The sequence below is a fragment of the Cherax quadricarinatus genome, chromosome 1 (assembly GCF_038502225.1).
Source record: "Cherax quadricarinatus isolate ZL_2023a chromosome 1, ASM3850222v1, whole genome shotgun sequence".
NCBI classification, from domain to species: Eukaryota; Metazoa; Arthropoda; class Malacostraca; order Decapoda; family Parastacidae; genus Cherax; species Cherax quadricarinatus.
This window is the reverse complement of record NC_091292.1, coordinates 10,398,215-10,412,301: the sequence shown is the minus strand read 5'-3', so window position 1 is coordinate 10,412,301 and position 14,087 is coordinate 10,398,215. Positions and strand designations below refer to the sequence as shown.

Genomic DNA, 14,087 nt, shown 5'->3' with positions numbered 1-14,087 from the left:
GCTAGTTGCAAGCTAAGAGGGAGGATCCATAAGGAGGGGCTTAAGAAACTGAACCCGAAGATATTTAAAGGATAGAAGGACCAGGGAAAACATGATAACCATATGCAAAATACTCAAGAGACTTGATTTCGGGGGGACTGGGATAGCCGGTTCGAGAAGCGGGAAACAGGTACAAGAGTTGGAAGTTAAATACAGACGAGTCAGGAAGTAAAATGACCTCGACGACCTAGTAGTGGAGTCAGGCTTCATTCGTGCTTTTTTTGAACTGGTATGACAAGGTCCTCGAGGATAGGAGTGAAACTGTCAAGGAGCATGTTAAGAAGTACGGCCAGGAGCCGAGACTCGACCCTGTAACCACAAATAAGTGAATGACAAACACACACACACACACACACACACACACACACACACACACACACACACACACACACACACACACACAGTAAAGCGCTGAACGTTTGACTGTGGGAACATATATTTCGTAAACTGTAGGTAATGGCCCATATCGGATTTGCTGTAATATATTTATTTCGACAGAATATAGTTGGTGTTCTCTCAAATGTTTTTTGGGGCTCGGTCGATTGGAATTATATTATTTTTTATTCTATTGAAATTGGACGCATTTAAGCTTTTCCATTTATGTGTTTGAATGATTGTTTTTTAGCCTATCAAATATTTTTTTTGAAGTCTGTCTTGTGCCTACTAGCAATTTATTTTCGCATACACGTGTCCAATTATTTATCAATCTACGAAAGATGAAGTGAATCATTGAATAGATAAAAAGTGTTACAGAAGTTTTTAGTAATTTGTGGAAAGAAAGAAGTTTGTCAACAGATACAAAAGAAGAAAAAGTCCTTTGATTATTGTGGAGTCAAACTTTTGGTAGGATGCGGGAATGTTACCCCCGAGATATAGGTGTATTGCACTCAGGGAGTGGGTGTGTTGCACTCAGGGCGTGGGTGTGTTGCACCCAGGGCGTGGGTGTGTTGCACCCAGGGCGTGGGTGTGTTGCACCCAGGGCGTGGGTGTGTTGCACCTAGTGTATGGGTATGTTGTACCAGTGGTGTCAGTGTGATGCACCCAGTGTTAGGGGGGTGTATCTTCCGTGATGTAGTCATGGGGAAGCGGTGAGGAAGAAGGCTGGAGACCGTGGAGACCTACGAGTGTTGAAAATATATGGAGAATAAGTAATAAATAAATGGAAGAAGACGGAGCTTCGGTATAAAGAGTACTATTAAAGAAATTCTAAAGGGATAGTTGAGGTGTTTGGTCATTTAGGGAAGATGGGCGAAACATTGCCAATAAAGGATCACATTATACTGTTTCTGTGTTTATATTTTTTCAAGATAGTTTCCCAACGAACTTGACAATAAATCCCACATAAAGCAAATCACGCAAAGAAATTGTTGTGGCCGAATTTCTGAAAATGACTTTTCTTTTAAATGCAGAATACGCCCAGTACGTGAGCTGAGTGTACTTTGGCGAAAGAGTTGAAAATTGGACGAACTTTCAAATTCCTTAAAAACTACCGACAGCCCAAATTTACGAAAGAGGCGGCGGAGATGGCCGAAAACTACAGTCCGGACTCACTAACCTACACGTAAAAGTGCTTGAGTGGGTGATAAGAAAACAAATTACCAGTTTTATGGAAAGGTCTGAAAGTAACAACTCAAGTTAACATGACTTTAGAGCGAGTTGATGCAGCCTATCGCAATTTCTAGATCACTGCTGCAAAAACAGACACTTATACTGAAAAGATAAATAAAACTATGCATTCTTAAACTAAATGGATATAACCAGGACTTGCGTGAAATAAAAATATAAGAAAGAAGGAACACTGCAACAGGCCTATTGGCCTATACTAGCCAGGTTCTTCTCAACCTCAAACCCTCTAATAAAAATATTTGCCCAACCCATTTTCAATGCTACCTAATAAACTTTGATAACCTTATTGGACCTGACTAGCTTGGACCAGTGGGACTGCTGAAGTGTTCCCTCCTCCTGAGTGGATGTGACTCTGACCTGACTGGTTTGGGCCAGTAGTTGACCTGGACCTGCCTAGCAAGGGCCAGGAGGCCTGCTGATCCCTGTTAATTCAGTAAATATCTAATCCCTATCACTCCAACTACTACAAGTAAAACCCTAAGAAAATTAATTTCCAGAAATTCCAGAAACGTGCAAACAATAATTTCATACTTTCGTATGATATACTGTCTGATGAATTTTTAATATGGAAACAAATTTCACCTAACGTAACCTAGGGGTTGTAGCAGCTGCGCCAATTTATCGAAGATTTCATTGATTTCATTTATCTCATAATTTCGTACATTTATTGTGACATGGATTTTGCCAAGGCATATTCATATATATGACCAGGAAGTGACAGACTACACACTGAGGAATTTTTAATCAAAACATCGAACGGATTACAAAAGAGGGAGTAATAAACAAAATTCTATCCCGAGGAAAATAAAAACTGGAAGAAAATAAAGTTTCAGTACATCTGACCACGATACTGGATCCTTTACTGTCTTTCAACCTCACAGAAAAAATAAAATTCCTAGTTTCAGATCCTTAGGGAGCAATACTGAAACTATGCTAGAAAGTCATCAGGAGAAGTCACCTGATATAAGTCTTCGTATTAAGATGAATTGTTCAGTGTCACCGTCCCGGATACTTACTGGAAGGCAGTCAGGTAACCGATAACCTGCAGTGTTATATTTAGTGATGTCTAACACACTACGGGTATTGCTAATGTTACTTCTGCATGTGTACAAAGAGAGAGAGAGAGAGAGAGAAAGAGATAGAGAGAAACAGCTGCTAGAGACAATGCAAGTCTTCAAACAGCAGATACAGTGTATGACAATTTTATAGACAGACACGTTTTAGGAAGAGAGAACGAAGAAGCACACAAAACCCATGAAGCAAACAAGCACAAACAGTAAAAAGAGACAGCTAACACAAACAAGTAAAAAAAAAAACAAATGAAAGCAGCAAGCACAGACGCCGGCTGGCCAATACTCTTCCCCCAAGAATTCTTTCAAGCAATTGAATCCTGGTGCATCGGTCTTCACTTAATAGAGTTCTCCCCTTTTATTTACGCAGCGCCAACGATGGATTCTTGTCTTCAGGGAGTCCTGCACAAGGACTCTTGACTAGGAGGTCTATCTCCTGCACGAGGACTCTCGACCAGGGAGTCTCCCTCCTGCACGAGGACTCTTGATCAGAAAGTCTTCCTCCTGCACGAGGATTCTCGACCAGAGAGTCTCCCTCCTGCACAACGACTCTTGACCAGTCTCTCTCCTGCACAAGACTCTTAACCAGAGTCTCTCTCTCGTGCAGGGCTATTGACCAGAACGTCTCCCTTCTGCATGACTTTTAACCAGGGAGTTTCCCTCCCGAAGAGGAATAATTGCATAAGAAAGGTCAGTGTAAGATCAGGCTTCTCAGTCTTCTTTGTCTTGTCTGTGTCCACTATGTAGTCATTGATTGTTCCTCAAAACTCCACTGATTTCTGATCAGCAGAGTAACTCCTCTCCCTCTCCTGTTTTTCTTCCATCATTACTTGATATCCTGCTAAAAATACTGCATCTATTATATTTGAAGCTTATTTCGCCTCTGATGTTTGGATTTACCTCTTCTTAACATTCTTTCAGTTCGTCAGTCTTGTTTGATATTCCTTCCACATTTGCGTACCATACTCTGAGTTTTCTTTATTTTACTTTATTTGGTTTAATTTCTTTTGTTCTCTGTTGCTCATTTGCAAGAAGAGGAGAGGCGAGGCTGGGGGTTGAAGTGCATGTTGTTTCAGTGGGAGGGCTAGAGGTTATAGTTTTAGAGGAGGGGAGATCTAGTAGTGTTATTATGGTGGGGTAGGTGGGAGTCTTGAGATTCGCCTGCTAAATACGGGATTTGTGTGTACTCACCTAACTGTACTGAATTCTGGTTGCAGGGGGTCGATTCATAGCTCCTGGCCCCACCTCTTCACTGGTCGCTGCTTTCACTCTCTACCCCACGAGCTTTATTCTACCTTTTCATAAAGCTGTGTGGATCATGCAATCACTACATTGCTCTCCAGACTGTTCCACTTCCTAACAACTCGGTTACTGAAGTGCTTGTATGTATGTGTGTGTGTGTGTATGTGTGTATGTGTGTGTGTATGTGTGTGTGTGTGTGTGTGTATGTGTGTGTGTGTGTGTGTGTATGTGTGTGTGTGTGTGTGTGTATGTGTGTGAATGTGTGTGAATGTGTGTGAATGTGTGTATGTGTGTATGTGTGTGTGTATGTGTGTGTGTATGTGTGTGTGTGTGTATGTGTGTGTGTATGTGTGTGTGTGTGTATGTATGTGTGTGTGTACTCACCTAATTGTGGTTGCAGGGGTCGAGACTCAGCTCCTGGTCCCGCCTCTTCACCGATCGCCACTGGGTCCTCCCTCTCTCTCTGCTTCCTGAGCTTTGTCATACCTCTTCTTAAAACTATGTATGGTTCCTGCCTCCACTACTTCACTTGCTAGGCTATTCCACTTCCTGACAACTCTATGACTGAAGAAATACTTCCTAACGTCCCTGTGGCTCGTCTGAGTCTTCAGCTTCCAGTTGTGACCCCTTGTCCCTGTGTCCCCTCTCTGGAACATCCTATCTCTGTCCACCTTGTCTATTCCCCGCAGTATCTTGTATGTCGTTATCATGTCTCCCCTGACCCTTCTGTCCTCCAGTGTCGTCAGTCCGATTTCCCTTAACCTTTCCTCGTACGACATTCCCTTGAGCTCTGGGACTAGCCTTGTTGCAAACCTTTGTACTTTCTCTAGCTTCTTGACGTGCTTGACCAGGTGTGGGTTCCAGACTGGTGCTGCATACTCCAGTATGGGCCTAACATACACAGTGTACAGTGTCTTGAACGATTCCTTATTAAGGTATCGGAACGCTATTCTCAGGTTTGCCAGGCGCCCGTATACTGCAGCAGTTATTTGGTTGATGTGTGCCTCCGGTGATGTGCTCGGTGTTATGGTCACCCCAAGGTCTTTCTCCCTGAGTGAGGTCTGTAGTCTTTGTCCACCTAGCCTATACTCTGTCTGCGGTCTTCTTTGCCCCTCCCCAATCTTCATGACTTTGCATTTGGCTGGACTGAATTCGAGAAGCCAGTTACTGGACTACATGTCCAGCCTGTCCAGGTCTCTTTGCAGTCCTGCCTCATCCTCGTCCGATTTAATTCTCATCAACTTCACGTCATCTGCGAACAGGGACACTTCAGAGTCTATTCCTTCCATCATGTCGTTCACATATATCAAAAATAGCACTGGTCCTAGAACTGACCCCTGTGGGACCCCGCTCGTAACAGGCGCCCACTGTGATACCTCTTCACGTACCATGACTCGTTGCTGCCTCCCTGTCAGGTATTCCCTTATCCATTGCAGTGCCCTCCCTTTTACATGCGCCTGATCCTCCAGCTTCTGCACTAATCTCTTGTGGGGAACTGTGTCAAAGGCCTTCCTGCAGTCTAGGAAAACGCAATCTACCCACCCCTCTCTCTCGTGTCTTACTTCTGTTACCTTGTGTGTGTGTGTGTGTGTGTGTGTGTGTGTGTGTGTGTGTGTGTGTGTGTGTGTGTGTGTGTGTGTGTGTGTGTGTGCGCGCGCGCGCGCGCGCGTGTAGTTGCAAGATGAGATAGAGACGGTGCAGCCTGTTCGAAATTAGCTTTGCTGGAGCACTACCGCAGCTCCGCCCAGCTAGGAAAAAGTTAGCCAGGCTCTTATAGCGGCGCAGCCGAGCAGGAGGAAGTGAGAGGGAAGGAGGAAGATGATACTTTATACTGCTAATCTCTCTCTCTCTCTCTCTCTCTCTCTCTCTCTCTCTCTCTCTCTCTCTCTCTCTCTCTCTCTCTCTCTCTAAATTTACTTAAATTAGCTGAGAGATAAAAAAGGACTCTTAGATTCGTTAAGTAAAAAAAATCATAAAAAAATCAGATTGGAGATTAATCTTTAAGTAACATATTTGTCAGCCCTTAACCATGATAGAGCCGCTCTTGTTCTTGAAGGAGCAATCAGTGTTTACACGAGAAATGCTTATCCAGGCTACACCAAAAAGACGCTATATTTGTCCTAATCAAAACAACTGCAAGTGACGAAGATGGTCCACCGTTCAGAAGTAAATGGACACCTTGTTGCTGGTGAAGGGCTCTCTGACTCAAAGAATTGCAGCTACCTTCCTGTTACTATGACCCCTTTGTGATTAGTGCTTCCCTATCATAATAATAATAATGTTAAAAATAACAATTTTACGGAATATCTGATGCTTGAACTCTCATCCAAAAGCTACCTTTTTTTTTTTATCTCAAAACAGAACCAAGAGATTCTTTGGCATCGTGGATGGTATGCGAGGTCTGAAGGTTCTGATCGTTTCCCTACAAGACTTGACTTTCAGTTCGCTCTCAAAAGACGCTGCGGCCACATCAGGCACTCAACACCTTCACCCATCCTATAAGAAACCTCTTCTCTCTCTCTCTCTTTCTCTCTCAAACGCTTCATTCTTCTAGGTCGTTCCAAGATGGACTTCTTCAAAATATACTCAAAATAAACTTTTTTTAGACTTTTTTTTGGAGTCGTGCCCAGAGGAGGAAGTGGCACTTAAAAAGAGCATCTGCAGAGACTTTCTGGGAAAATCAGTTGAGTCTTGCCGGAGAGAGGGAGATAGAGAGGAAAGGAGGTAGAAGACCGAAGGAGAGCGAGGAATAACAGATGGAGGGTGGGGAGAAGAAAAGGGAGGGAAAGAGGGAAGTGAATGACAGAGGGGAGTAGAAAAAGGAAGCATGAAAGCTAGAGAGAGGAAGGAAGCATAACTGGGAGAAAGTAGGAGACTAGCAGTAAGATGATAACAGAAAAGATACGATTTACAGAATGAGAAACAGATTGAAAGCTGGAGTGAGAAATGGAAGGAGGGGAGAGTAAGGGAAAGAACAACAAAAGAAGAGAGGAATAGAGGGAGAGAAGGAAGAGATGGGGTGATGGAGGGGAAGAGAGCGACAGGAAAGAAAGGTTTATTGAGTAAATGGAATTACGAGTGCAGAAGTTTAGCCTGGCAGTGAACGAGACGAAAGACGGGAATGAAAACGAACAAAGTGAATAAATAGAGACGAAGGAAAAGCATAAATAGAAAAATTGCGAAAAGGGACCAGCAGCTGTAACACTATACCCTAAAAGGAACACAGACACTGCAGTTCAACACTTGCAGGTTGCTCAGGATATGTCTAACTCCCTTAAGAGAAAGCCCCAGGAAATGTAGTTCAATACCCTTGAGAGGCCCAGGAGATGTAGCTCAACACCCTCAGAAAAATCCCACACACGATTAGCCACACTGATTCATATTTACAATTCATAAAAGTTAAAATTCACGTCATGGCAGAAACACGAAATGAGATAAAACTATATATTAAGACCTCCATCTGAGGTCCTTTTCAGCAGAATAGAACGAGATACGTGGATTCTTCTTGATTTTTACACTTATCATCAATAACCTATTAATTTCTTGGGTTATTTTGATGAAGGATTATTTTAACTAACAGTTGTGTTATGCTCCTGTATGACGCTTGTGAGCTTAGCGCTTATTTATGATAATAATAATAATAATAATAATAATAATAATAATAAAAATAAAAAAAATAATAGTTCCGTATGTGAATTTTATTTAAAATTTTCACTTATGAAACTCTGAAAATTGACATTTAGTAATTTACATATTTGCAAAGATTATTTTAGCTTAATTAAAAAAACAATATACTTCACTCCACGGAGTTTTTCACGTTTTAACCTTTTCTTAAATTGAATATGAAATTTCGTGTGTTTTTCCACTCCTGGTCAACCAGGCTGTTGCTAATAATCACTCACAGGCCCACAGCCATCATAACAACCTGAGTTTTGGGGCTCTCTGATCGCGGGTTCTATCCCCGCCCGTGGTATGGTTTGTTTGCAATCGTGTCATTACGATTTCGTGAGTCATAACAACCTGGCTGATCAGGCATAATCATTAGATAGTGGTCTGACTTTGCTCTGAAAACTCCTCCTTCTTCCTGGCAAAATTTTGTATGCTGGTTCACATTTCTTCTGTCTTCTAAATTCCTTTTAAACCGCGATTACTTGGTAAATGGGGCTTAAAGTCTATCGACTACACGAGGGTCATCGAGGCTGCGTGTAACCTTTCCACCACTAGACAAGAAACTTTAATTCCTTAAATAGAGGGTTTAAAATAAACTTAGCATGCAATATAATCGCAAACAGGCGATTTTAACAGCGCAGAATAAGCCACATGGGGATAGAAATCTTTACCTCAGGATCTTTCGTACTTTCTGTGCGTCATCAGGAGTTAGGCAATGTTGGAAGACTAGCAACAGTAGGGGGAAATTTTCCCGCTATCATTTGCTAGGATTGTAACACTTCACAGCTCCTGATGACGTACAGAGTGCGAAAGATCTTAAGCTAAAGATTTACATCCAAATGGGGGTTATTCTGCAACCTCTTAGCGTATATACTCTGAGAGAAATACACCTCTCGGAGTAAACATGCTGTGTCATGCTCTGGCACTGACTGCAGAATATACTCGACAAAAAATAAATGTAACAGTAGTAGTAATAATTATTATTGCAAAATTGCCAATTAAAAAGCAATTTTTGTGTCAAGTAAAGCATTTTTAAACATTTAATATTAAATGTTAATTTTTGAAAGTAATATTTGTCATAAAAATCTTATTCACGTGTTGACCCGCCACTGGAGCTTTTGGTCACCTGACCGAAGCCTTTCGCTGGCTTACCGTTCCACCCTTTTAAAAATTATGGTTATGATTATAACCTCCACCCATTCAAAATGCATTTTAATTACATAATAGCTGAAAAAAAAATATTTAAAAGTAACTATGCATAGAAACTAATTATTACTACGAAAAACTAAAGCAATCTTAGAAGTAATAACACTTACATTAGCAATGTCCTATAATATACAAAAAAATAACTTCCCTTCAACGTTTCCCTTTAACTTTTGAAAAAATGTTATAAGCGAACTGGAAGTTATCATCACAGAAGTCATTTCAAAAATTGTCTTCAAAAAGAACGCTATCAAATATAAATATATTTTTAATGTGATTTCCCCCCCTTTTTTAATGATTAACCCAGATAAAACGGGGAAATGAAAGAAGTGACCTTTAACAGAGTCTGTATAGATTATCTGTCTCGGTCCAGCTACGCGGAAACGCCAGAGGATTTTTTGGGCAGTGTTGCAGCAAGGAGTGTGCAGTTAAGAGCGGTTTATGTAAATAAGATAGGCCGATATTTAGACTTTTTATTCGCCTACGGATTTCATGGGGCGCGCATGCGCCCAGATACACACGCAAGCACATACATACATAAAGCACACATAAAACCCACACACACACACACACACACACACACACACACACACACACACACACACAAACAAACACACTGTGTACGTCAGGCCCATACTGGAGTACGCTGCACCAGTTTGGAACCCACACCTGGTCAAGCATGTTAAGAAATTAAAGAAAGTGCAAAGGCTGGTTCCAGAGCGAAGGGGAATGTCCTACGAAGAAAGGTTAAGGAAAATCGGTCTGACGACACTGGAGGACAGGAGGGTCAGGGAAGACATGATAACATACAAAATACTGCGTGGAATAGATAAGGATGACAGAGACAGGATGTTCCAGAGATGGGACACAGAAATAAGGGATCACAATTGGAGGCTGAAAACTCAGATAAGCCAAAGGGACCTTATGAAGCATTTCTTCAGCCACAGAGTTGTTAGGAAGTGGAATAGTCTGGCAAGTGATAAAGTGGAAGCAAGAACCATACATAGTTTTAAGACGAGGTATGATAAAGCTCATGGAGCAGAAAGAGGAGGACCCAGTAGCGGTCAGTGAAGAGGCGGAGCCAGGAGCCGAGTCTCGGCCCCTGCAACCACAGTTAGGTGAGTACACACACACACACGCACACATGCACACACACAAAAAAAACACACACAAATACATGTGATTTTGTTATGCTGCTCCAACCTTTGCCTACCCCCCCCATTTAATGCAAGTCACGTCATTTACAACGACACTAGATGTGTAAACTGTATGTCCAATGCTCGTCTCAATATATATATACACAAATAAGAAGGGCAATTCTGCTAGAAAAGCAAGCTCTGCGGCCAGACACACACACAATAAAGAAACAACAGTTTATATGCTTAACAAGTAACAAGCTGATGAAGGCCATATCAAAAGGGCAACAAACGGGAGAAAATTACGGTATGCCAAGATGAGGTAAATGCTGAAACCTACCTTCAGAGCATGAAGCAAAAATCCGTGAATGCTAGAAAGACGATCTAATCAACGTTATTTACGAGGACTAGAGGGACGTTCTACGAGAGGTGAAGTAGATTCTCTCTCCTAGCTTCACAAGAAACAGGCAGAGAAGAAAGAGAAACTGCCCTGAGACAGGCTTGAAACTCACTGAACGTGCCTGTCTCTAACACAGAGATGGCGCTGACAAGCAAGGCAAACTGGAAAATCCCACCAGCAAACTATGGCACAGCCATTCATGATAGAGGTTAATAAGTTTGAGAGCAATCGACTGGTTTACGCCTTACAGGGAAGGAGATACAAGGGTTTCTAGTTCTTTCTTGGGATTGAGAGAGAGAGAGAGAGAGAGAGGGAGAGAGAGAGAGAGAGAGAGAGAGAGAGAGAGAGAGAGAGAGAGAGAGAGAGAGAGAGAGAGAGAGACAGACAGACAGACAGACAGACAGACAGACAGACAGACAGAGAGAGAGAGAGAGAGAGAGAGAGAGAGAGAGAGAGAGAGAGAGAGAGAGAGAGAGAGAGATACCCAGACGAACCCAGGCGGGTCTAAGCCCTGGGAGTGCAAGATCAGACTAGCTGGGCGTTGGCTCTAGGCGAATCAACAAACGAAATGAATTTTAGTGAACAAATTTATCGTGTGTAAAACACACGTATGCACTGATCCAAACATATGTCTTTATCAAGACAAGTCTTTATCAAGACATGTCTTTATCAAGACATGTCTTTATCAAGACATGTCTTCATCAAGTCATATGTCTTGAACAATGTATATTTGTCTTATCTACAGTTTATCAGAATCATCATGCCAGTTCTACCTAAATTAATGGTATATTTTTTATTCTCATTCCTCATATTGCAGATCATTCCATACAAACGTATCAATACTTCCTCCTCCATAATTTAGTAATTAGTGAAACAATTGTTTTCCCCTCAGAAATCGGTTTATCATCCTTTGCCGTTTTTTTTCCCCTAAATTTAAAGTAATTGATTCTTATTGTGGAGATCAATAAGTGTACTGTTTGTCGCTCAGAACTCAATTAGAGGGATTAACTGGAGGTTAATTAGGCTTAAAGTGCTCTATAAGGACGTGAAGAAGGACTTGGCACTCCTTACCCTCCAGCAGGATACTCACACACTCACACACACACACACACACACACACACACACACACACACACACACACACACACACACACACACACGCATACATTTATACACGTGAAGAAAGGGTGGAGGCAGACTCAATACATAGGCCAATAAGCTAGGAGGGAGTGAATGTGACAAGTTACGTGGGGCCAGGAGCTGAGACTCGACCCCTGCATCTACAAATTTCGTAAGTACAAACAGGCGTGTACACAGGACCTTGACGACCACTCAGATACAGCCATTACAACCAATCGGATGACAGCTAAGGTAACCAATCAGACCACAGTTTAGGCAATCATAATTTTAAAAAGATAATTCACAGAGAAAAATTAGAGGATAATGAGAATTATGCTGGCGATTATACAAATAATTATTGAGCTGCTTTGGTATAATCAAAGGACCACGTATATAGCCTAGGCTCCCTTTAATTATACCAACTATAATTTAATTCCATTTTTTTCGTGTTTGTGAGAGAGGTTGTTCCAGCAGTGTGACAAATCGGGGAACACATCACCTAATGGGTACATGTAATTTACTTAGAACTTATAAAGGACAAATTTCGCAGAGTTTGACTGCAACAATGTTAGTAAGTCTTGTTCACTTTAAGAATTTTATCACGTTGATCATTATGTGTATGTGTTGATTCTGTGTGTGTGTGTGTGTGTGTGTGTGTGTGTGTGTGTGTGTGTGTGTGTGTGTGTGCTGGAACCCATATATGTTTGCGTTGAACCCCACGTATGTGTACGTTGAACCCCAAAACACGTGTTTCAAATTGATCCCTTACAGCGATCTCTCAATTACTCTTAAATCTTGTTCGTTCATTTAAAATTAGCTTCACTTACACACTTCCTTTATCTACCTTCACTTGTCTTTAATTTTCTTTGAAGTTTCTTTAACTCCCTCAATTCTCTCTTTGTTATCACTCACCTCTCACTCCATTTATTTCTCCCTCCCCTCATCTACAATTTTAATTTTCCTTTCCCATTGCTTACTCATCTTTCTGCTATAAAGAAGATCTAACAGACAGACAGTGACATTTGCGATCATTCCTAAGTTCTCCGGAATAAAATGGTTTATTTACCGTGTCCCCTCCAGAGAGAGTAATAACAGTAATGCAGCTTTGCCTCTAGTGCTGAGGAAAATTATGTGAGATGCTGAGGGGGCGGCTTTCTTATTGACAACATGCCCAGACTTGAACATCAAAATGGTATACAATACCGACAGGTTGTTAGGTAAGACACATATGCAACAGTTGTTGCATATGTGTCTTACCTAATGCCCAGACTTCGTAATTAAGATGGCCAATACCTGCTTAATTGCTATCCAAACAACTTCACAAGAAAGCTTTAAAATCCCTGGGGTAATCGTTATCAATCTGTTGGGCCACTCAAGGAGCTTAATTCACCTAAGGAGCTCTTGAGTCAACATAATCCAGCTGATGTATCCCCCTCAGTGAGCATAATCCACCCTATGTGCCTCTGAGTAAGGATAATTTTGATGACTAGCTTGTGAAAGAAAATAAAATTTTATAGAATAACTGGTAAAAATTTGCTAAATTATGTAATGTGTATGAGTGAAGGTTTATGCCCGTAATGCACCTTCTTATATAATACATTTTTCGTATTATATTTTCAAAATTCAGGTAGTTATTGTATTCTTGCTTGAAGGAAGAGGTTCCGGTCAATACATTTTTTCGTATTATATTTTCAAAATTCAGGTAGTTATTGTATTCTTGCTTGAAGGAAGAGGTTCCGGACCACCGCATGATCAAGAGACACTAGAGGGAGACCTGATAAATGGTAGTGTTACACAAGTCAGAATGGTCCCTACTGTGGACTTAACACTGTGTAGCAATGACAGATATCCCTGAACCAACACAACTAGTTCATTCATCGGGAGGATGAGAAACCTTTATGCAAACCACACGTATCGTAAAGATGACGACTTGAAGCCATAACATACCACAGAGAGAGAGAGAGAGAGAGAGAGAAAGAGAGTTTGAGAGATGTTTTCCTCCCGAAGTGAAAGTACTGTGTTTCGAAGCTGAAAGCATATCTGTGATGTTTTCCGAAATCTGAGTACGCAGCACCAGCATGGAGCCTACGCTTGGTCAGTCATTTTCGGGATCTAGAGAGTCCAGATTTCCTGCCAATCTATTTCCATAGCTGTTTCAAGGGTCTAAGGAAGAAAACTTAAACAACTGCATTAACGAAAATCAAGGACGTAAATGAGCCACAAAGATGTAATAACGAACATCGTTAGTCTCGGGGTAATTCGAAAGTAGAATGACCTGGATGAGAAAGTAACAGAGGCAGATTTCAAACACAGTTTTACGATCAGGTAGAATGGATTTCAGAAGATTTTTGTTCAACTGCATCGTGAGAAGTTTAGAAGCTAGATTAAGCACCGAAATTAACCCACTTTCCTACAACTATAATGACCTTCATCTCAATTCAAAGTTGATATCACACATACACGCACACACACACACATACACACACACACACACACACACACACACACACACACACACACACACACACACACACACACACACACACACACGCACACACACACACACACACACACAAGCACCTC

The 14,087-nt window shown here is 41.5% G+C and overlaps 1 long non-coding RNA gene across 2 annotated transcripts in view; it reads right to left on the bottom strand.

Moving 5' to 3' along the window:
• The window catches only part of LOC138852856 (uncharacterized), a 99,419-nt gene extending 88,957 nt beyond the window's left edge, over nucleotides 1–10,462 (bottom strand). For both annotated transcript variants that reach the window (XR_011392134.1, XR_011392133.1), the window contains exon 1: nucleotides 10,326–10,462. This is a non-coding gene — a long non-coding RNA (uncharacterized lncRNA). The remainder of the gene's footprint in view (nucleotides 1–10,325) is intronic.
• Nucleotides 10,463–14,087: the final 3,625 nt, after the last annotated feature.